Below are 24788 nucleotides of genomic sequence, written 5' to 3' on the forward strand. Positions count from 1 at the left end.
GGAGGCTGGTTGGGAGCTGCCTGGTTAGCTTGGGCAGTGACAGCATAGTTTTGGGAAGCCTTACGCTTCTTTGCCCTTTTTGATGAACCAGACTCCTTTCCATTCTTGTTTTGACCTTTCTTGCTATCTTCCTTGTCAGCCGACTGTTTCTTGCCCTTGTCACCCTTCCTGTGTAGTTTATTCTTCCGAATCTGCGACTCAGTCAATGTCGCTGATAACTCGATTGCCTGACGGACTGTGGTAGGGTTGCTACCAGTGATAATGTCTTGTACCGAGTCAGGCAGGCCGTCGATGTACCTTTCGATAGCCTTGTCCAGTGGGGCGACCATAGTCGGGCAAAGTAGACTCAACTCCTCAAACCTATCCGTATATGCCCTGTGCTCGCCACTATCTTGCTTCAAATCATCAAACTCTTTCTTCAACGCTCGTTGCTCATGACGAGGACAAAACTCCCTCATCATAAGAGCTCTCAGTTCAGCCCACGTCTGTGCTAGAGCAACGTCTGCACCCTGGTCTCTTATTACCCCATTCCACCATGTAAGAGCCCTCTTCTGAAACACGCTCGAAGAAAATTCGACCTTGCGATTATCCGGACACTGCACATGGCGAAAAGTATTCTCGATGCTCTCGAAACATTGAAGAAGCCCAGTTGCTCCCTCAGAACCACTAAACTTGAGTGGTTTAGCCGAGTTAAAGTTCTTGAAAATGCATGTACCATTGTTGTTGTTGTTGGCCTGGTTCCATTGAGCAAAGAGATTTGGGAATTGAGCAGCCATCTGCTGCGCAATAATTTCTGCCAGCTCGGCAGTTGCTATCTGGTGTTCGCGTCGAGGAGGCATTCTAAAAGAGGAAAACATGAAAGGAAACGAGTGAGATGATTGGATGAAGAGAGTGAGATGAAACAGAATTAACAAAAGCAAAGATGGTGGTTATGTATCGCTAATCAAAGGAGCGACACATAATGTCTAGTCAAAGTAGGTGGGTCAAAAATAATGTATCGTGAAGACATGTTCGCCTATAAGTGAACACTCACCCCAAGAGTTCCCAGGTAAGAGTGACTGGTCCGACTATGTGGATTTGTACGAATACTCTAGCCTTAGACAGAAAACTCAGGGTACAGGCATTCACTCTTCCAATTCGCACGTGTTCACACTATTAAAGCCCCAAAACCTTGACGAGATTTTTGAGAATCCAAAGGGGTTCAAAACCATATAACAGAGGGTTCAAAACCTAGTAATCAATCATCCTAGAACAGATGATTAATTTTCAAAGCGGATTTGGAATCGAAGTCCCGTTATGGTTATCACCTAAGGATAGGTGAAGTGCATGTTTTAAAATAATCTAAACACAAGATAACTTGTGTTAGGGTCCTAGAAAGTTATAGTCTAGGTCAAAGCATTACTAATAACCTAATTCCCTATAACCAATGGCTCTGATACCAACTCTTCTGTCACACCCCGGCCGCGTGTAACGTGCAACCGCGGCGGAAACGCCGGGGAGTGTTTTGGACAGAATTAATTGTTATACAACCATGGAAATTAAAGTTACATTTTATTTATCAAACACGGGTGTTACATTGTCTTAAAAAGAAGTACAGAATTCAAAACATAGTTATACTAGTTCTATCTTCATTTTTTAGTCTCTAAGGCACAGGTCCGCCCTAGTATCGTGATCAACATCTTATGGAACAGCTCCTGAAAACACATGTGAAAGTAGGTACGTCAGCATAAAAATGCCTGTGAGATACATAGGTTTTGTGAAAGTGGGATTCATGACTTGGGTTTTAAAGAAATGTTTAATAACAGTCAGTCATGAACCTTGTAATTTGTCTCGCTTTGTAAACCATTTGAAAAACGATAATATCAGATGATATGTATAGATGAACGTAAGGTTAAACGAATAACCTAGTAAAATGAGTTGAATAAGATAAGTTGTTTTGTAAGACAATGTTTTATGAAAGGTATGTTATTTGTATAAAATGTTATATGTCTAAACTGAAATGATTTACATAACGCTAAGATATGTAATATTATACAAACATTTATATATAGGAAGTACCAGCGGCGTATCCACCATGCTTGCATCATATTACATACTCCACGTTACTCAAACCATTTACCCAAACCATCCACCATGTAAGATTGTTCTTGTATAACTCAATTGTCAAGTGTTATTGTGTAAATCATGTCAAATGTCTATGTTCAATGTAAACCACCAAATGTGTATGTCAATGTCAACGTGTTTATGTTCAATGTAAATCATGTAATGTGTATCCCAAAATGTATCATGTACGATAAGCGAAATGTATCAACTTAAACCATATGTAAAATGCACAAAACAAGTCGTTGAAGTAAAACGTGGTTTAAATCAACGTTATGTTCTGTGGAAAAATGCATGCTCTATTGATATTAACATTTATGCGGTATTGTGAAATATGCATACATCCAAGCCTTGAGACTGTGGCGATAAACCCTTAAACAAATTAAAGGTTTATCTAAGTTATGTATATTGAATTCGGTCATTCCTTACAATCCTATCAAACCCAGGATTTCAGGAACGGGAGTTGTCAATTCCTATGGTACCACTACCTACTAACGAACGGCGTGATCAATGTTAATGAATGCATTGACCCATGTTAAACAAACCAAATGTCATAACAAAATGAAGGCATGTGATGTAAACAATTGTACTAAGTATGCTAAGTAAACATACGAAGCAGAAATGTTCATGTAAATCAATGTGCCCATATGCTAAGTAAACATATGCAGCAGTTCATGTAAATCAATGTGTCCATATGCTGAGTAAACATATGCAACAGAAATGTTCATGTAAATCAATGTGTCCATATGCTGAGTAAACATATGCAACAGGAATGTAATGTAAATCAATGTACTAAGTACGCACACAATGGGCATACATAGCATGAAATGTAATGAAATCGTGTACTATAATGTACTAACAACATAGCAGGCATATGATGTGAAAACATGGAAAGCATGAATGTAACAGATAGGCACATGTGTTTCACCCCAAAACAGTTTAGAAAACAATAAAAGAGGGGTTCAATGTACTCACCTGAGATTGCTTTGAATTCCTTGTGTAATAATCACACAATGCTAGAGATCACGGAATATCAAACGGCACCTAATAGGTAGCTATATTAATATACCGGACCAAAATCGGAAGGATCGGATAGTATGCGGGTTCGTAAACCAAACGAGTATGGAGACTCGTGAGATATGGTTTAACAAAGCCTACATACTAAAATGAAACCTAACCTAAGTGCTTACGGCCCATTACGACCCGTTTAGGTAGCTTATGCTACCTTTACGCGTCGTTCGCGTAGAACACGTTTGGAACGCCTAACATCTTGACCACAAGGCATAACCTCGGAAGGTTATAGCTATGGTCACCTAATGTGTTTGGTCGGATCCTAATGATCGACCAAATGGGTCGGGTTCGAAAGTATAAGCGATGGTTTAGATCGCTTACCTTACGACCCTATATAAGCACTAAAATAAAAGTGACAAGCTAAGCATGTTAGAACATGCTTAACTAAGTTTAGAAAACAGGTTTGGCATCATAACAAACGGCTTTGATGCTCACGAGTAGTTTGGTTACAAAATACGCAAGATTGCGCATTTTGGCCGAAACTACGACTCGTCACTGAGCCTAGATAACGTGGTAATCAGTAGGTATAGTCACTACAGACTATAACCATCGTGATCACGCTCACGTTATGAAGTTCCACGAACTTCTTGTTGACCATAGACTGGTCAATGCAGAAAGTCAACAAAACGTTGACTTTCGGACTCGAAAAGCAAATAAAAGAACGAAAGAATACTTACGGAGGGTCCCCGAATGCTAATCTAGATCAAAGAGCTCAGGTATGAAGCAATGGCATCAACTTAGAGCATTTTGATCAGATTGTGTGAGTTTTTAGCAAAAAGGGGGGGGGGGTATTTATAGGAAAAGTAGAGCCGTTAGGATCGTTTCTTGATTTTCGTGCCACGATCCTAAGCGTCCATTTGTCAAAATGTTGTGGTTACTGAAAATGGCCCTTGGCTCTTGATTGGGTGAAAGGGCATTGCCCTTTGGTGTGTTTGAAAGGCCAGATTTGCAAGAAAAACAAAAATTTTGTTACTGAAGGGGCCATGCGGCCCGCATCAGGATCTGACAAAACTCAGGCGGGCCGCCTGGATATGTCTGATCTGCACAAAGTTTCAAAATTGGCAGTTTTGGTCCCTGTTGCGTGTTTAAGCCATTTCCGACACTTCTAAGGCCCGCAAAACCAACTTTAAGGCTCTAAAATGATGCCTAAACATTGTGGACATGAAACATGCTCAGAAATATGTCGGATGTTGGTTCGTTTGGCCGTACGATCGCGATGTTCGGTTAATTACGACGGAATGCGCATAAGTGCGAAAAATGATCCAAATAACGCGATGAATGGATTTTTCTCATGCCAAACACTAAGGAATAATATTATAATGCTTACATAAATTTTTGGATATCCAGATGTATTCAGAACGTAAGTTATGCGCGAAAGTGCAAACTTGTGCACTTTTTGACACTTTTAGTCCCTGAATGATCCAAAAGTTTGTTTTAGCATACCAAACCTCTCAAAGCCTATTTCTAAGCTATGTAAAGGATATTTATGGTATGTTTAACTTATGGACATGTTCCGGAATGTTCGTTACAGTTCGAATTGACATACTTTCGCAGTTTGTCAATTTTAGTCCCTGTAAGCGAATTAACTTGTTTTTGCCATACCAAAGCCTTCAAAACTTATTTCTAAGTTATGTAAAGGTTATTTAAGGTATGTTGAGTATATGTTGATGTTCCGGAGTATTTGTCGCAATAAACTGAGTACGTTTACGCACCAGTTTGCGTATAATTCTCAAGAAAGCGATGTAGAGTTTGAAATTGGACAAAAGTCAAAACATGAAAAATGTAAAACACAACCAAACAAACATTGGGATCAAATAACATTGTTTTATTGATAGCTGAACTGTTCACAATGATTACAAGCACAAATGTTACAGTCTAAGGCTACATTCATTTCTTTTGGGACACATTTTCCGACTTTATGACTTCTCACGTCATTTATGCGTCGGTTTATCTTACGCTCACCATTATCCAGTTTACATACATTCGTATTTGATTATGTCCCATTACCGGGCTCATTATTCTTTTGCTTTTAATGTTACTATTGTCCCGCTTGTGTTTACTCATGTCGTCCGGCATGATATTATATTTGACCTGTTCAACTTTAAAATAGTTGAACATAATTTATTCACAACTCTATTTACATTATCTTGTCATCTTTTAGTTATGAACCTAAAACCCGAGTCTTTTAACTTTCCATCGGAGTTCCCGTTTCTCGGTCTACGCATGTGTTTAATTCCTACCCATCAACCGGGTGTTTTACCGAAGTCGTTATTATTGCAACCCCTACGGTATGCATTATGACTTCGTTTCATCTTTATATTCTGACTTTGTCCTCGAGTTTGGCGTTTCACAAAAACGACCCATTTAGAGACATATTCGCATTTTCCGGGTTCGAGTGTAAGTATACCCCCTCCCAGTGCATATCTTGATCGTTCTACATGTTTATATTCTTCGGGTTCGAGTGTAAGTACACCCCCTCCCAATATGTGTCTACATCATTTTACATGTTTCCATGTCTACATGTTTATATTCTTCGGGTTCGAGTGTAAGTACACCTCCTCCCAATATATGTCTACATCATTTTACATGTTTCCAGGTCTACATGTTTATATTCTTCGGGTTCGAGTGTAAGTACACCCCCTACCAATACATGTCTACATCATTTCACATGTTTCTTTGTCCCTTCTCTCGGGCTCATTATACTAATATAATACGCTTTCGTCACTCGGCTGTGCGTTTACATTATGATCAAATATTTGGCTTATCTGATTCATTTGGGTACTTTTTAATTTGTCCCACTCACCCCGTCCTTACTACATCGGATGTAAGTATGTCCATCATAAAAAGTTCATGGTATCATGTGTTCACTACCTACTTGGCCAGAGTAGGCGATCAACACATGAGATACATGACCCTTTTATAACTTTCACATCACACCCCATGTAAGTAACACCTCTGTTTATTTCTCTTGGAAATAATATCCTGGATAGGTATTCTATTCAGGTTTTTCCAAGTTTTCGATCTACATATGCAACTATCAGTTTCTACTTATTTGTTGCATATTTCTATTCATGCAATAATTTAAACGTGCACCTGGTAAATGCTTGTCCTAACGGGCTTTCTTGCCATTAGTTATCTGCGATCGTTACGCGATTTAGGTCCTTAATGAGTATGCTCTTCTTGTCATATCTCGGACCGTTGCATCATCATATCCACAATTCGTTCAACTCTCGTCATCTTCAGACGTGAGTGTCCTTCAATTAAAACATTCACAAGAGTTAGTCATGTCAACTTCAATAATCGCCCGTATTATAATACAAGGCTTTTTCTACTATATGCGTCAATGCGCGTATTTTCGTCAACCATATCAACCATTTTAATTGGGGTAACGTGAATCACACGATAGCCCTATGTGCTGTTTACAACACTTTAGCATGCTAACTATTAAAATACATGTACTTACCGGATTTGCGATCAAGCCTCGAACCGAACACTTTATTCTTCTAACCTTGAGCTCTGATTACCAACTTGTAAGACCCGTCTAGTTTTATTAATATTTAAATAAAACATACACATTTTTATGCTAAAATGTGACTTTACAAAAACTTGTTATACCCACATTCCCAAATGTTCACAACATTTCAAAAACAATTTATAAGCGTTTACATAATTCACTTATAACTATACAATCAAGTTTTGACGCGGAAGCTTCATTTAACGTGTGTTCGGTTCTTGCTCGCCGCTTGATCTTCATCCGGATTAGGTCCATCTTCACCTACGGTCAAAACCATGTAAATAATTAGTTTTGACACTTTAATAATCGAGTATAAACAAGTTCCGTGCTTAAACGTAACGAAAACAAGAAAAATCCACGCTGTGGGTGGTGGCGCTACGCCACGGGGGTGCTCGCGCTACGCCACCACTCTTCGCGTAGCGCGACGAGTTTCATGCCTAGCCGTGGCACTACGCCACGGTCTTGTTTCGACAGAATGTTGTTTGCTGGTGCTGCACATTCCCAGCTCAACCCGATTTCACGGAAACGGCCATAACTTCTTCGTTATTGATCCGTTTTACGCGATTCTTTTTCCTACGCGACCGTAATTTAATTCTCCATCTAATGGAGTTAAAATCCGACATCCGGATTAACAAAATTCCAGACTTTTAAGTCTTCAGCTTATTATCCTTTTTACCAAATATAGACCCGTTCTTGATTTTATCACACCAACTTGTTTATTTGATCTTTAAACTCATGAGGTTCATTATATCAATATCTCCTATCATATTACTCTCAAATCACGGGTTTCTTACATAATAAAATCCTGTTTACGCTTAATAGCTTATTTTGACCCATTAAGAGTATTTAAGCACTTTTAGGCTCAAAATCGCTTTTATTCTATTCTAGCATTGTAACCTATATTTCTTATATAGTATTCTTCTATCACAACTAATTGTGTGTTGGATTTAAAGTAGATATCTATGTGTTCCGAATTATACCCCTTGGAATATCATTTTACGGCAAAGACTCATATGGAGTCTTTCGACCCTAGAATTTCATTTTCACTACTCATACTCGTTCTAAGCTTTTGTTTAATCATAAGACTCGTTTCCAATCAACCTCTAAGGGTTGTTTGTTCAATTTAGCCTACAAGGGCGTTTTGGTCGATTTTGGTCCTTCTTTTACAATGAAGGACTCTTACCAATTATTCGACCAAAATATCACTTTTAACTACTACATAAATATGGGTACCTGGCTCGGATCAACAAATAGACCCGATTTTTACCTCGCTTTTACTATCACATTTTCTATGGCGACGGGAGTATCCGAATCGCTAATCGCTCCTGTTAACACAAGACTTGACAACCACATCAGTCTATATAGTCAAATGGTGTTATCACGCCATTTGACCCGTTTGGCCTATATGACTAAACATCTTCATAAGTAGCAAAACATGGTTAATAATTACCAATTTGCCCATCCGACCCATTTCGGATTTTTTTTGCCACTAGACCCCTTTTAACTATCATTTACTTTAGTCGGTACTTGACTAAATTTCCATCTCTACTTATTTTCTTGTTATTAGCTGCACTTTATAGTGATCTTAACGAAAACTCTTTAGTTATTAGTCATTACATGACCAATTTACCAATTTGCCTCTTTCACCATTAATCATGGTTTAAAACATTTTTATTGGTTCCGACTCATTTCGTTTCGTGTCGGAACCCATGATTCAAACCTAATCATTTATTGTATTCATCGCTTATAAAATAAACACAATATACTACAAGTGGTGTAAGTTTTACTTACCTTGCATCCGGTTATGCTCTTTTCGCGTACACGATCCGTTTGACCCGCTTCTTTCCCAAGCCTCCATCTAGCTTGTTAAGAGTCAAACTATCATCATAATTCGTAAGAGGGTTAGATTAGTCATCATTATTATGACTATTTCATCTTACGGATTTTATGTCGAAACTTCTATTCCACTTCATCATTGGTTATTTCGACTTTCTAAAATCAACTACCTTTATTCATATAATATGCTCAATCAAGGCAATTCAATATTATGATTAGAAACCATTTTATCCCATATCTATGTAATTAGTCAAGTTAGCTAATTACGCGTTTCTTTCATAATTCCCTCTTTTATACCAAACCCAATTCATGGTAATTATGATTTATGTACCCAAACACCAAAATTGTTCAAGTACTTTATATTTACTATCTAATATGATGATTCTAATCGCAAATTAGACACTAACATCATCATATTATAAAAACCCATTTCAAGTCATGTATGATCAACACTCAAACTTGCAAATTGTTCAAGTATCTTGTTTCTACTATCAACTATGATGATTTTAAACATGACTATATCATCATCTTCACCACATTATCAAAACCCACTTAGCACATAATAGGGTAATTATCAAACTCCTAGTTTTAGTACTAATTCTTCAAGTTTTCAACTAGGGTTTGTTTCTAAGCATGAATTTCATTCTAGTTTCACCCAAACATCAATCATTCAAGCTTGAATTTCGATTTTTACAAGTTCATCAAAAATCTCAACTTCATAAACATCAACAATTTGACATACCTTACGATCCCCACGACTTGGTGATCGTTTTTATGTGATCATGCATCGATTTAGGACTGAAATCGACCTTCAATTTGATGATTTTTGGCACTTTAGGGTTTCACCCCTTTTCTGGTCGCTCCTGGAGATCGATCCACACACACCTTGTGTGTGTGTGGTGTGTTTTTTTTATTAATAATAACTTGTTTCCTTTTTCAACGGTTTTGGTCCCTCAAGTTTAGATTTTAATTATTAGGGACTAGAACTCCATATTTTATTTACTTATTTACACCTTATTAACTAGGTTAATTACTCCTAGTTAATTTGATGGGTTCAGGAAGCTATAACCCGTTATATTTTGAGTCCCGTTAACTCAGGCTCTTATAAAGTCAATTCCTTAAAACTTTGATTCGTTTTTTTTATTTAATATTAGGATTTCTTATTTAAATCCAAATATTTACCGGGTTATTTTTACTACTAACGGTACGTTACCCGTCTTTTAGTATTAACGGAGTTTGATTACCAAACTCGTTTTCGGGGTGTTACATGTTGATTATTGTTTGATGTTAATCTAAACCATACGTTCTTGGTGCCGTTGGGAATCGAGATATCATGGGAGGGGTTAGGGTTGGATAATTGTCAATTGATCATCGAGTAACAACCTCGCATTTTATAATCCGAGTACTTAGTTCTCTTTCATCACAAACAGATAATCAAACACGAGCCATGTCTATGTGGTTCTTTCTAGTTAAGCATAAACATTAGTGTGGATTAAAACCTGAAATCTAGGATGGTCGCTTGTTCCTAATCTGTTTACAAAAACACTCTTTGATTTGCAATTTAATTAGTTAATATTAGTTCTTAAAATCAAAACAATCAACTCTTGAATTTTAATTTCTGCAATTTTAGTTTAATATTAGTTTTAGTGCAAAGCTACATAATCGACATACTTTCCACAAACTCCCTGTGTTCGATACCCTTTTACCACTATCTATAGTTGTTTTTGAGATTAAATTTGCGTGTAACCACGACAAGCACGTCAAATTTTGGCGCTGTTGCCGGGGAGTAGTGCGCAACGTGTGTTAGTTTGTTAGTTTTGCTTTGTTATTTTCGGGTTTACACTGGTGTGTTTAGTGTGCAGCTTCTACAGGTGTATGCATACTTGAGGCTCTCACAAAGCGTCACCATTGTCATTTGATCCGGAAATCGAAAGAACATTACGGCAAAACAGGGTTTTATTGCGAGAAAACAGAATTATTGGTTCACCCACTTCACCAATTACACCAAGAAACATCATGGCTGATTCACAAATTCCACCTACAACGGGTCAAACGACCTCATCATTTATACCTACTTCCACACAACCATCACCAAACACAACTATACCAAATTCCACTACAATTCCTACTCCACGTCATGACACTACACCAACCAACACCACACTACCCATTACTACCCAAGAAGAACCAACCATTACCTTTAACCCATCCACTACTATACCACCATTGTCCCATTTCTTCCCAGGTGCGGGTCCGTCATATTCAAGCCATACCATAGCCCCAATTTCGACCATTGTCCATGCTACTTCAACATTTAGACCATCGAACCAAGCGGGTTTTCAATATTCAACCCTTCCATTTGGGCAATCGTCGGGAATTCAAGGAGATGGGTATGATGAAGGATTTGAGGAGTTTGAGGGTTATGATGAGGATGGGTATGCTTACGGGGGTTATGGTGATCAAGGAGAATTTGGATATGTGCAAAGTCAATCTCAAGGGATGGCAAGTGTCGGTGGAATGCCACAACAACAACAACTCGTACCACAACACATTCGGCCAAGACCACTGTGACAACTCGAGTTTCCGACTTTCACTTTCACATTTATTGCACGTTGACTTCGATTGTTAGTTGTTGACTTGTTTGACTTGTAACAATACACGTTATGTTATAATGAAACGTATTATGATTGTTGGATATGTTATGTGCTATATGATAAAACGTATTGTGATGGTTATATGTATATGTATTAATGATATAGTGTGAACCGGTTAGTAAACACTTGATCTCTTAAGTCCTGGTTAACCATCACAACGAAACAAGCGTGTCTCGCCAAGTTCACCTCAACGAAACAGAGTTTCGTTCCGTCAAACCCAATCTCGACGAAACAGGATGTTTCGCCGAGCCCAGATTCGCCGAAAGCCCAATTCGGGCCCAACTTGTTACGCGACCTTATATATCTGGTATTCTGTTTCATTCATCACTTTTGGCAATCTGAAAACCCTAGAGCACCCTCTTCCCTGTTGACGGCAAACTTGTGTTCCCGAAGCCTTGAACCGATCAAGTTACTATTCCGATCACCGTGGTTACTGTTTAATCCTTGTATGAATGGTTAATCTTGTCATCATTAACTGTTTCTGGTTCTAGTTTATTAGGATCAATGTTGAATATTGTCGTGTTCATGTTGATTTATGAATTTGTTATATGGGATCTATTATTGGTCACGGTTTTCGTATGTCGGATTAGATAATGATCGGGAACTGTTATGCGTATATGTACTAGTGTAATCTGAATGTATGCTAGCAAGTTAGTAGAACCCGTTGGTCTGATGTGTTTGGATAATTAGGGTTGTGGTATTCATAGAACTACGATTCATGATTAGACGTCGGTACTGTTGTGATGATGCTATGATATGGTTATGATTGATTCATGATGATTTTCTGTGTTAACGATTTCTGTATGAATACCGCATGATGATTACTGTGTGGTGATGATGAATGATTGATAATGTTCATGACGGCTGATTAGGGTTTCCTGTGATTTCTGTGTAACTGAATGATTGACGTAACTAAATCAATGACGAAACATATGACTTAACGAATCGGATGTTTGACGAAACGGTGATCAAGGCGAAACAGGATAGTGTTTCACCAAGGGCGATTGACGAGATAGAACCTTGTTTCGCCAAAGGGTAATTGACGAAACAGAATACGTGTTTCGTCAATATTTGTGTTTCGCCAAAGTGTGTTTCGCCAACCAGTGATTCGCCAATTTGGATCATCTGCACAGTAACTCGATTTAATTCTGTTAGAAGTTAACTGGATTGAATAACTGCTGTTAAGTATGCATGGCTTGTATGATATTGGATACATGTTTAGTACTTCTGTGATTATACCTATACGTGAACAATTTGGATATAAACTGATCATGTACACATGCGTACTCTAGGACTTGATTGATAAATTGTGAGCACATACTTAGCATACCGAGCAAACCAAGGTGAGTTCACACAGCCAAGGCATGGGGTTCCCAAGATGGGAATGGGTTTGGATTATTACTTGTACTTATCTAGCTTATGGTAACTAGTTATATGATCCTCGGGTGAGGAAGGGTTATTGATATGATACGACTAGACTAGTGATGCTCGTAGAACTGATCTTCGCACACACGCCAGGGGTTGGCCGCGATATTATGACTAATCATTCGCACACATGCCTAGGGAGGCCGAGAACTATACTCTAAACTTCGCATACATGCCGGGTGGCCGCGATACAAACATACCTAGTCTAGAATACTTGTGAAAACTTCCCCTAATCTTCGCATACATGCCTAGAGGGCCGCGTTACGAACTAATACAATACATGACTTAATGAACGAACGCAATTGCTTACTATACCGTTACTATTACTGAACTATTAATTGTGAACTCGCTCAACTAGTTGTTGACTCTTTGCTGCATGCCTTGCAGGACCTTAGGTACACATGGAGCTTGCACAGGGAGGAGCAGGTCGTTGTGGGACATGGATCGTGGATGCTATGTTAAGACATTTAAACATTTGAACTTATGTTATACATTGGGTTTTCATACTTATGCTTCCGCTACACATTGAAACTATAATTATGTTTTGAACACCTATCGTATTGAATGATTGGTTTGCATTTACTTTTACTTGATATTAATTACATGTTCGATATGATTGGTGGCTTGATCCTGGTCAGTCACGCTCCCAAGCGGTGATACTCCGCATGTGGATTTTGGGGGTGTTACAGATTGGTATCAGGGCGATTGGTTATAGAAAACTTGGTTTTAATATGGGAAAAAACGTTTTTATTAAAACCAGACTATAACCAGAACATTGCTCTCAACGATCCACAATGACGCTTCGCTCCACGTGCAAGACTCAACATCCTAGGTAATAAGGTTTATGTTTATTGCCTACATGCTAGAACTACATAGAACTTTGCTCGTAGTATGCTTGGATTACATTGCTTACTATTCGTTATTACATGAGAACACCTACGTGCTTACTCTCTTCTGTCATCGCACTACTCGCGAACCATTCTCACTTACTCTACTTTTACTATGAAGATCATGTCTGGACGTGTGAACATGACTCAAGCCCAGTTGACGGCTCTCATTGCTGAACAAGTAGTTGCGGCACTTGCAGCTGCACAAGCAGGTCAAAACGCTCCACAACCTATTTGCACATTCAAGAACTTCATGGACTGTCGTCCAAGCACGTTCAGTGGCACGGAAGGAGCAGTGGGACTACTCCATTGGTTTGAAAAGCTCGAGTCGGTATTCGAGATGTGTGAATGCCCTGAGGCTCGCAGGGTCAAGTACGCCACTGGCACGTTGGAAGGGATTGCGCTAACCTGGTGGAACGCGCAAGTATAGATTCTAGGGTTGGCAGCTGCTAACGCCACACCTTGGAATGATTTCAAAGAACTGATTAAACGTGAATACTGCACACGGGATGACATCCACAAGTTGGAAGATGAGCTTTACCATCTAAAAATGACGGGGTCAGAAATCGAAGCTTATACGAAACGGTCAAACGAGCTGGCCATCCTGTGTCCAACTATGGTGGACCCTCCAGTTAAGCGCATTGAGTTGTATCTCAAGGGACTTGCGCCAGAGATTCAGAGCCATGTGACATCGCCAAACCTTAACAATATCAAAGACATCCAGCGTCTTGCTCATCGACTCACCGATCAAGCAGTGGAACAGAACAAGCTGCCAAAACGCATCAGTGCTACCACTACTGCTGTTACTACTTCTGCTACTCCCACTGACAACAAGAGAAAATGGGATGGGGATTCCAGCAAGGGATCAGCTTCAATTCAGTCACAGGTTCAGCAGCGAAAGACTGACAGTTATCAGAGTCCCAGTCAGCACTCTTCAGGCAATCAGGGGCAGGGTGGATATCGGGTAATTCACCCATTGTGTAATAGGTGCAACAGATACCACAGTGGACGGTGTCGCAAGGAACGTTGTCAGAGATGTCTCAAGATAGGGCATGAAGCTAAAGACTGCAGGAGTTCGCGACCTGCAAATCAGAATCAGCAACTTCCACCACCAGCTCCACAGAACCAACAGCAGCAGCCACAGCGAGGAAACCGGGGATGTTTCCAGTGTGGGGCTGAAGGTCATTTCAAACGTGATTGTCCCCAGTTAAACTAGAACCAGAATCGCAACAACAACAACAATCAGGGCAATGGGAACAACAACAACAACGGGGGAAACAACAACAACAATGGCAACGAAGCTCGGTGCCGTGCTTTTGTGTTGGGACGAGGTGACGCAATGAATGATCCCAATGTGGTTATGGGTAAGTTTCTTCTCGACGATATTTATGTTACTGTCTTATTTGATTCGGGTGCGGATACAAGATATATATCGTTAAAAGTGAGTAAAATGTTAAAACGTACACCAACACCCCTAAACACCAAACATGTCGTAGAGTTAGCAAATGGTAAAAGTGTAGAAGCCGCACATGTAGTCAAGGGTTGTAGCATCGTTTTAGCTGGTCAGACCTTCTTGATTGATCTTATACCCATAGTTTTGGGTAGTTTCGACATCGTCATCGGTATGGATTGGTTATCCCAACATCACGCAGAGATTTTGTGCAAGGAAAAGATAGTTCGCATTACTCGTTCTGGCAAGGAACCTCTCGAAATTCAGGGCGACAAGAGTGGCACTGTGGTTGGCATCATCTCTTTCTTGAAGGCTCAGAAATGTCTACAAAAGGGGCACACTGCCATTTTGGCACTTGTTACTGATGCATCAGCGAAGGAAAAGAAGCTGGAGGATATTCTAGTAGTACGCGACTTTCCTCAGGTGTTTCCTGAAGATTTACCTAGGCTACCGCCTCATCGCCAGGTCGAATTCCAGATTGAGTTAACTCCTGGAGCAGCACCCATAGCTCGAGCACCATATCGTTTAGCTCCAACTGAACTGGAAGAACTGTCAAAGCAACTACAAGAGCTCTTGGAAAAGGGCTTCATTCGTCCAAGCTCTTCGCCTTGGGGAGCTCCAGTGTTATTCGTGAAAAAGAAGGACGGTACCTTCAGGATGTGCATAGACTACCGGGAACTCAACAAGGTGACGGTGAAGAACCGTTATCCTCTTCCGCGTATAGACGATTTGTTCGACCAGCTGCAAGGGTCGAGTTACTACTCCAAGATAGACTTGAGGTCAGGGTATATCAGCTGAGAGTCCGGGATGAGGACGTCTCTAAGACAGCATTCAGAACTCGCTACGGCCATTACGAGTTTCTAGTCATGCCATTCGGGCTAACGAATGCGCCTGCCGTATTTATGGATCTGATGAACAGGGTGTGCAAGCTGTACTTAGACAAGTTTGTGATTGTCTTCATCGACGACATTCTGATTTACTCCAAGAGTCAGGAGGAACACGAACAGCACTTACGATTGATTTTGGAACTCCTTCGAACAGAGCAGTTGTACGCCAAGTTTTCAAAATGCGACTTCTGGCTTCGTGAAGCCCATTTCCTAGGCCACGTGGTAAACAAGGATGGGATTCATGTTGATCCATCCAAGGTGGATTCGATCAGGAATTGGCCTGCGCCTCGCACTCCAACGGAAATACGCCAATTCTTGGGTTTGGCGGGTTACTATAGACGGTTTATCAAAGACTTCTCAAAGATCGCACAGCCACTTACGCTACTGACACAGAAGGGTGTCACCTACCATTGGGGAGATTCCCAGGAAATTGCTTTCCAGCACTTAAAGGATAGGCTTTGCAGCGCACCTATTCTCTCATTGCCAGAGGGCACGGATGACTTTGTGGTTTATTGTGACGCGTCGATACAGGGTCTTGGGTGTGTATTGATGCAACGGGATAAAGTTATTGCTTACGCTTCACGGCAACTCAAGGTTCATGAACGGAACTACACGACGCACGATCTAGAGCTGGGGGCTGTTGTTTTCGCGCTTAAGATATGGCGACACTACCTGTACGGTACCAAGTGCACAATTTACACCGATCACAGGAGTCTCGAGCATATCCTTAAGCAAAAGGATTTGAACATGCGTCAACGAAGGTGGGTCGAACTTCTGAACGATTACGAATGCGCCATCAAGTACCATCCAGGCAAAGCCAATGTTGTGGCTGATGCCCTCAGTCGGAAAGATACTACACCTAGGCGTGTACGAGCTTTGCAACTCACCATTCAGTCCAGTCTTCCTGCACAGATACGAACTGCTCAGATAGAAGCATTGAAACCCGAAAATGTCAAGGCTGAAGCCTTACGCGGCTCAAGGCAACGTATGGAGCTAAAGGAAGACGGCGCCCACTATGTAACGGGGCGTATTTGGGTCCCACTTTATGGCGGTTTACGAGAGCTTGTGATGGATGAAGCACACAACTCTCGCTACTCGGTACATCCAGGGTCGGATAAAATGTACCACGATCTCAAAACAACATACTGGTGGCCTGGCATGAAAGCCCACATCGCGACTTACGTTGGCAAGTGTTTGACATGTGCAAAAGTCAAAGTGGAGTATCAGAAACCAGTGGGCCTGCTTCAGCAACCCAAGATACCGCAATGGAAATGGGAAGAAATTTCCATGGATTTTGTTACAGGCCTACCCAGATCCCAGCGTGGGAATGATACTATATGGGTGATCGTGGATCGACTCACCAAGTCTGCACACTTCCTGGCTATTAAGGAAACCGGATAAGTTCTCCACTCTCGCAGACGTCTATCTTAAAGAAGTTGTTTCGAGGCACGGGGTGCCCACCTCCATCATTTCGGATCGGGATGCACAATTCACGTCAGAGCTATGGCAAGCGATGCACAAATCTTTTGGCTCACGATTAGACATGAGCACAGCATATCATCCTCAGACGGATGGGCAGTCTGAGCGCACGATCCAGACTCTCGAAGACATGCTTCGGGCATGCGTCATCGACTTCGGCAACAACTGGGAAAAGCATCTTCCTTTGGTGGAGTTCTCATACAATAACAGTTATCACACCAGCATACAAGCCGCTCCATTCGAGGCATTGTACGGGCGTAAATGCCGGTCACCTCTCTGTTGGGCAGAGGTGGGGGATAGTCAGATCACGGGTCCAGAGATCGTAGTGGACGCCACGGAAAAGATTGCGCAGATACGGCAACGCATGGCGGCAGCTCGCGACCGTCAAAAAAGCTACGCGGATAAGCGTAGGAAACCGTTGGAATTTCAGGTCGGGGACCGGGTTTTACTTAAAGTTTCACCCTGGAAGGGTGTGGTTCGCTTTGGCAAGCGAGGCAAACTAAATCCGCGGTATGTCGGACCGTTCGAGATCATAGAGAAGATTGGCAAAGTGGCATACAAGCTAAACCTACCAGCTGAACTCGGTGCAGTTCACAATGTCTTTCACGTGTCAAATCTGAAGAAGTGCCTGTCAGATGAGACCCTCATAGTTCCTTTGAAGAAGCTCACTATCGACGAGCGGTTGCAGTTCGTCGAGGAACCTGTTGAAATCACGGACCAGGATGTTAAGGTCCTCAAGAACATGAGAATCCCTCTTGTTCGAGTTCGTTGGAACTCCCGTCGCGGCCCAGAGTTCACCTGGGAGCTTGAAGATCAAATGAAACTCAAGTATCCCCAGTTATTCGGAACCAATGCAACCATTACTGAGGTTGAAGCTACTACTGCAGAATTTCAGGACGAAATTCCAAATCAACGGGGGGATGATGTCACACCCCAGGAAAACCAGTGAACGATACAAGTAACCTAGCTTCCTCAGTAATCGCATGCTAAATTTCGGGACGAAATTTCTTTCAAGTTGGGGATAATGTGACAACTCGAGTTTCCGACTTTCACTTTCACATTTATTGCACGTTGACTTCGACTGTTAGTTGTTGACTTGTTTGACTTGTAACAATACACGTTGTGTTATAATGAAACGTATTATGATTGTTGGATATGTTATGTGCTATATGATAAAACGTATTGTGATAGTTATATGTATATGTGTTAATGATATAGTGTGAACCGGTTAGTAAACACTTGATCTCTTAAGTCCTGGTTAACCTTCACAACGAAACAAGCGTGTCTCGCCAAGTTCACCTCAACGAAACAGAGTTTCGTTTCGTCAAACCCAATCTCGAGGAAACAGGATGTTTCGCCGAGCCCAGATTCGCCGAAAGCCCAATTCGGGCCCAACTTGTTACGCGACCTTATATACCTGGTATTCTGTTTCATTCGTCACTTTTGGCAATCTGAAAACCCTAGAGCACCCTCTTCCCTGTTGACGGCAAACTTGTGTTCCCGAAGCCTTGAACCGATCAAGTTACTATTCTGATCACCGTGGTTAGTGTTTAATCCTTGTATGAATGGTTAATCTTGTCATCATTAACTGTTTCTGGTTCTAGTTTATTAGGATCAATGTTGAATATTGTCGGGTTCATGTTGATTTATGAATTCGTTATATGGGATCTATTATTGGTCACGGTTTTCGTATGTCGGATTAGATAATGATCGGGAACTGTTATGCGTATATGTACTAGTGTAATCTGAATGCATGCTAGCAAGTTAGTAGAACCCGTTGGTCTGATGTGTTTGGATAATTAGGGTTGTGGTATTCATGGAACTAGGATTCATGATTAGACGTCGGTACTGTTGTGATGATGCTATGATATGGTTATGATTGATTCATGATGATTTTCTGTGTTAACGATTTCTGTATGAATACCGCGTGATGATTACTATGTGGTGATGATGAATGATTCATAATGTTTATAACGACTGATTAGGGTTTCCTGTGATTTCTGTGTAACTGAATGACGTAACTAAATCAATGACGAAACGTATGACTTAACGAATCGGATGTTTGACGAAACGGTGATCAAGGCGAAACAGGATAGTGTTTCGCCAAGGGCGGTTGACGAGATAGAACCTTGTTTCGCCAAAGGGTAATTGACGAAACAGAATACGTGTTTCGTCAATATTTGTGTTTCGCCAAAGTGTGTTTCGCCAACCTGTGATTCGCCAATTTGGATAATCTGCACAGTAACCCGATTTAATTCTGTTAGAAGTTAACTGGATTGAATAACTGCTGCTAAGTGATATGCATGGCTTGTATGATATTGGATACATGTTTAGTACTTCTGTGATTATACCTATACGTGAACAATTTGGATATAAACTGATCATGTACACATGCGTACTCTAGGACTTGATTGATAAATTGTGAGCACATACTTAGCATACCGAGCAAACCAAGGTGAGTTCACAGAGCCAAGGCATGGGGTTCCCAGGGTGGGAATGGGTTTGGATTATTACTTGTACTTATCTAGCTTATGGTAACTAGTTATATGGTCCTCGGGTGAGGAGGGGTTATTGATATGATACGACTAGACTAGTGATGCTCATAGAACTGATCTTCGCACACACTCCAGGGGTTGGCCGCGATATTAAGACTAATCATTCGCACACATGCCTAGGGAGGCCGCGAACTATACTCTAAACTTCGCATACATGCCGGGTGGCCGCGATACAAACATACCTAGTCTAGAATACTTGGGAAAACTTCCCCTAATCTTCGCATACATGCCTAGAGGGCCGCGTTACGAACTAATACAATACATGACTTAATGAACGAACGCAACTGCTTACTATACCGTTACTATTACTGAACTATTAATTGTGAACTCGCTCAACTAGTTGTTGACTCTTTGCTGCAGGCCTTGCAGGACCTTAAGTACACATGGAGCTTGCACGGGGAGGAGCAGGTCGTTGTGGGACATGGATCGTGGATGCCTGTTAAAACATTTAAACATTTGAACTTATGTTATACATTGGGTTTTCATACTTATGCTTCCGCTACACATTGAAACTATAATTATGTTTTGAACACCTATCGTATTGAATGATTGGTTTGCATTTACTTTTACTTGATATTAATTACATGTTCGATATGATTGGTGGCTTGATCCTGGTCAGTCACGCTCCCAAGTGGTGATACTCCGCATGTGGATTTTGGGGGTGTGACAACCACAAGGGCCACCAATACAACATCCTATCCCATTGCAACAAATTCGGCCACAAAATGTACAACCGCAATTTCAAAGACCACCTCAACGCCCACCGATGCGACAATAACAGTTTCAACAACCAATTGCACCACAAGGGCAAGTACCTAGGCCAATGGGTTCTATTCCTCCAAGAGGTAGGTTTGGTGTACCAAGGAGACACCTTAGAGAAAATGTGAGGGGCATCGAAGCACATTTTAGGCCGGTAATCACTCAAAACCCTTCACCGGTAGTAATTCCTCACGATGATCAAGGGAGGACATTTGAAGTGAGGACCAACTCTTTGCAAAGTTTACCAAAGTATAACGGATTAGCAACGGAGGAGCCTTACTTTCATTTGGAGGCTTATAACTCGATTTGTAACACTCTTGGGAGTCAAGGGTTCTCGGCCGATGATATTAAATTGGTATTATTCCAATTTTCTTTGGAAGATAAGGCGAAAAAATGGTTCTACACTTTGGCTTCGGCATCCATATATACATGGGGGGAGATGCAACAAACTTTCTTAGACGAGTTTTACACCGCCCAAAAGACCAACGATGCACGAAAGGGGTTGAGAAGTTTCCAACAACAACATGGTGAAATGTTCCATGAGGCATTTGAACTATTCAATATGATGATAAAGAATTGCCCTCACCATGGAATTGAATTGTGGGAGTTGATGAATGCCTTTCACGAAGGGTTGAGTGCCGAAGATGCGCATGATCTAATGTCCATTACTGGTGGGACTTTTGGTACAAATTATGAGAACGATGATTGGGAGTTCTTGGAGAGCATGGAAACTACATCAAAGAGGAAAGCTCGAGCATCAAGAAGAGCCCGACCGGCCATTACCCGACCTCAAGTGCACGCCATAGATGATGGTAATGTTCAAACTAATAACCAAATTTATGATGTTTGTGCTTTGTGTAATGAAATAGGTCATGCGGCTGAAAATTGCCAAGGGATGTTGGAAGGGCAATATGAAGAAGTCCATGCGGTTCAAGGTCAAGGTCAAGGAGGAGGTGGTAGAAATTACAACAACATGAACTCTAATACCTACCACCCCGGGTTGAGGAACCACCCAAATTTTCGGTATGGGAACCCTTCAAATCAAGCTAACCCGAACTTTCAAGGTAGCTAAGGTAACTTTGGTTCACGCCAACCTTACAATAACCAAGGTGGATACCGAGGCGGGAACAACCAAGGCTATCAAAGACAATATCAAACGGGTCAAGAACAAGGGGGGTCTTCGGGTGGAAACGAGATGATGGAGATGCTAAAGAGCATGCAAATGGAGATGCAAAAACGGAACCAATTAGATGAAGTTCGAATGCAAAAGGATGAGGTTCGTGATAAAAGCATCCAATCACTAACAACCCAAATGGGTCAATTAGCAACTAACGTGGCTGAATTAAAGAAAAACAAGGGTCAACTTCCTAGCGACACTAAGGTAAACCCTTCACATGGTACGTCACGAGGTAATGTTAATGTTCATCATGTTAGTGTTTTACGAAGTGGGAAAGAGTTTAAAGCCAATTTGTCACCCGAATTGGTTGAGGGGGTAGTTGAGGACATCAGGGTAATGATAGTGATGATGATGTTTCACCGGTAAAACCAAAAGAATTAATTGTTAACAAACCGGGTGTGGGTGAGAATAAAGAACATGAAAAGAATGAAAAAGTTGAGGGTGAACCAAGTCAAGTCCCTTTTCCTTCGGCTCTACTTGACCTGGGAAAGAAAAATTTTATTGCATCGAGAGGTCCCCAAAAAGAAGAAATGTGGGACATGTTTAAACAAGTTAAAATAAACCTCCCACTTCTCGATGCAATAAAAAAAGTACCCCCCTATGCCAAATTTTTAAAAGAGTTATGTACACAAAAAAGGCAAAACAAGAAGAAAGTGCCTAAGCGGGTCGATTTAACCGGGCAAGTAAGTGCAGTTTTAAATGGGGAGCTTCCTCCTAAGCTTCAAGATCCGGGTACGCCATTGATTAACATACAAGTTGGTAATTTTCAAATGGCTAAGGCGTTGCTAGATCTTGGAGCCGGGGTGAGTATTTTACCGGGGGGCTTATATGACCAATATGATTTTTGTCCGTTAGCAAGGGTGGAGACAACGGTTGTTTTGGCCGATTTGTCTCATAAGCTACCTCGGGGTATGGTTCAAAATGTAATCGTAAAAATTGATGAGTTTTATTATCCGGTCGACTTTCTAGTTTTGGACTACTCGTCCGCGGACCCAAAACAACGACAAAACGTAATTCTGGGTCGGCCATTTTTGAGCACCGCTCATGCCGTGATCGATTGTAGATTTGGTACAGTTGACATGACTTTTGGGAATCGAAAAATGCGTTTGAATGTTTTTACTAACAATTCTAATGCTAATGGTGTTGTTGAGTGTTTTATGGCAGATATAGTCGACGGATGCAACCCGCATGAGTATGAGGAGGATGGTTTGGATGTTTGCCTGTGTGATTTTTCTGAACAGGTACATGCTTATGCACTCCGGGTTGAAGAGGAAAAGAAAGATGCAATGGCTTTGAAAGAAGGTAGACCACCATGGACTCATCAGTTTGAAGGTCTACCGGCGGAGATAGATTCGGGTACCAAACCATCATTAGAGGAACCCCCGAAGTTGGAACTTAAAGATTTGCCAAGCCACTTGAAGTATGCATTTGTAGGGGATAATGACACTTTACCGGTCATTATTGCCTCTAATTTAGAGTTGGCACAAGAGCAAGCATTGTTGGGAGTTTTGAAAGAGAACAAGGGAGCTATCGGATGGACGATTGCCGATCTCAAAGGAATTAGTCCATCCATTGTCATGCATAAGATCATTACCACCAAAGATGCAAAGCCGACACGAGAAGCTCAAAGGCGATTGAATCCGAACCCACGTGAGGTAGTTAAAAAAGAGGTAATTAAATGGTTGGATGCGGGAATTATTTATCCGATTTCGGATAGTGCTTGGGTGAGTCCCACCCAAGTTGTGCCTAAGAAGGCCGGCATTCAAGTAGTCAAGGATGAAAGTGGTGAACAAATTGCTAGCCGACCGGTTACCGGGTGGCGTGTATGTATTGACTACCGGAAATTGAATGCCGCCACTTCTAAGGACCATTTCCCGCTACCTTTCATTGATCAAATTATTGAAAAATTATCGGGTCGAAAATACTATTGTTTTTTGGATGGGTATTCGGGTTACAATCAAATCGCCATACACCCGGATGACCAACACAAGACCACCTTCACTTGTCCATATGGCACCTTTGCCTTTAGGCGAATGCCATTTGGCTTGTGCAATGCTCTGGCAACTTTCCAACGATGTATGATGAGTATTTTCTCGGATATGTTTGGAGAGTCGCTCGAAGTATTCATGGATGACTTCTCTATTTTTGGCACTAGTTTTGATGTTTGTCTCAACGAATTACAAAAAGTGTTAAAAAGATGTGTTGAGAAAAACTTAGTGCTAAGTTGGGAGAAAAGTCATTTCTTGGTGCAAGAGGGCATTGTGTTGGGTCATGTAATTTCTGAAAGGGGGATGGAGGTGGATAAGGCAAAAATACGGGTAATATCATCTTTGCCACCTCCGAAAAATGTTAAGGGTGTAAGGTCATTCTTGGGACACGCGGGTTTTTATAGACGTTTCATTAAAGGATTTAGTGTTATCACTAAGCCTTTATGCAACTTGTTATTAAAAGATGTCCCATTTGATTTTACTAACGAGTGTATGCAAGCTTTCACTGTTTTGAAGGAACACTTGATCAAGGCTCCTATCTTGCAACCACCGGATTGGTCAAAGCCGTTCGAGATAATGTGCGATGCAAGCGACACCACTATTGGTGCAGTTTTGGGTCAACGGGTTGATAGAAAGCCGGTGGTGATTTACTATGCAAGCAAAACTCTATCCGAAGTGCAACTTAATTACACCACAACCGAGAAAGAATTACTAGTGGTGGTGTATGCTTTGGATAAGTTTCGCTCGTATATTTGGGGGAGCAAGGTGGTGGTTTATTCGGATCATAGTGCAGTCCGATATTTGATGGAGAAAAAGGACGCGAAGCCTCGTTTGATCCGGTGGGTATTATTGCTACAAGAGTTTGATTTAGAAATCCGAGACAAAAAGGGAAGTGAGAATGTAGTAGCGGATCATTTGTCTCGGATTCCGATGGAAGGGATCGATGATGTTAGTGAAATCAATGAAAGTTTTCCTGACGAGCAACTATTAGCCGTTTCCACCTTCG

General features: G+C 41.2%; 1 non-coding gene across 1 annotated transcript; it reads right to left on the reverse strand.

Annotated features, from left to right (window-relative positions):
• Positions 1-21105: 21105 nt before the first annotated feature.
• Positions 21106-21211, reverse strand: LOC118483018. The gene has a single exon (XR_004869467.1). It is a non-coding gene; the product is annotated as a small nucleolar RNA R71 (small nucleolar RNA).
• Between the last annotated feature and the right edge of the window lie 3577 nt (positions 21212-24788).

This window comes from Helianthus annuus, chromosome 1 (assembly GCF_002127325.2).
Source record: "Helianthus annuus cultivar XRQ/B chromosome 1, HanXRQr2.0-SUNRISE, whole genome shotgun sequence".
In the NCBI taxonomy this organism is placed as follows: Eukaryota; Viridiplantae; Streptophyta; class Magnoliopsida; order Asterales; family Asteraceae; genus Helianthus; species Helianthus annuus.